Genomic DNA, 1,138 nt, shown 5'->3' on the forward strand with positions numbered 1-1,138 from the left:
TTTCCACTTGAAAGGACGAGTAGACCAGCCTAGAGTGGCTAGAAGAACAGAAGATACTTCTTGAAAGAAAGACCTACAGGAAAAATACAAAACAATATAGGCAGACCGACTGTTACTACAAGAACAAGCAAGTTGCTTGCCCAGGAAACAACAAGGCAAGTGGTCAGGTGCCCTCAGTGCAAACTCCCTTCCTAGACTAAGACTCAATGGGAATACATGCTCTAATTGGTGACCACGTTCATCACCTATAAGCAGACGTGAGGGAAAAACAGCAACGAAGCTGTGAGCTAAGCCCTACAACGTTTAATAGACTCATGTGAACCTGGATGGAAACCTGATTGGCCAGCAGTGTGGCAAGACCTGGGGATACTTGGGCCCAGGGTCAGTGACATAGCCACAGAGGACTAGAGTGGAGAGTGAAGCATCCAGCTGATAAGAAGAGAGGGCATATGCATAAGATCACCCACACTTGCAGGTAGTATGCACTTGACCTGGCTTCAATGACTGGATGATCAGAACAACTAGAAGAAGAAAGAAGAAGAAAAAAAGAGTAATTTGATACAATTTGATGAACTTGACCTACACCTATGGATGCAGTAGCTCAAAAGAGGGAACAAATTTTTACAGCAAGGATCATTCCCACCTCCTCCATACACAGAGTAGACAGGGATGGGCAACTTGGACATTGGCTACCCAAAATGGAGGGGCTACAAAAGCAAGAAGTGAGTGGCTTACAAGCTTTCAAGAGGGAACCTAGATCCAGAGGGTGTGGATAAAGGTAGAATCTCCACTGAGTAGTATCCAATCTGTCTAGGCAGGGCTGATGAAAGGAAATGTGGATAGGTTTCTTGTGATATAATAGTGAATAATTGTTATCAGGACTGATTGTGAGGGTTGGAAATGTAAAGGTAGATATTTTGTAGCAAGGAGGGGAGTGATTAACTTTTCAGTTTAGGAGTGGACCATCAAGGAAGAAGAGTAGAGAGTGGGACCCTACCCAGAGAAACAGTAATGTCTGAGAGGGAGGCATAGATGATGATGTGGAGACATGGAGAAGCTGGGGACTTTAGACCCAGAGAGAGAGAGGGGCTGTGTGCTGATGACTGGGGGCAGTCTTGTAGTGTATGCCCTTTGGTTG

This window comes from Chrysochloris asiatica, unplaced genomic scaffold (genome assembly GCF_000296735.1).
Source record: "Chrysochloris asiatica unplaced genomic scaffold, ChrAsi1.0 scaffold00265, whole genome shotgun sequence".
NCBI lineage: Eukaryota > Metazoa > Chordata > Mammalia > Afrosoricida > Chrysochloridae > Chrysochloris > Chrysochloris asiatica.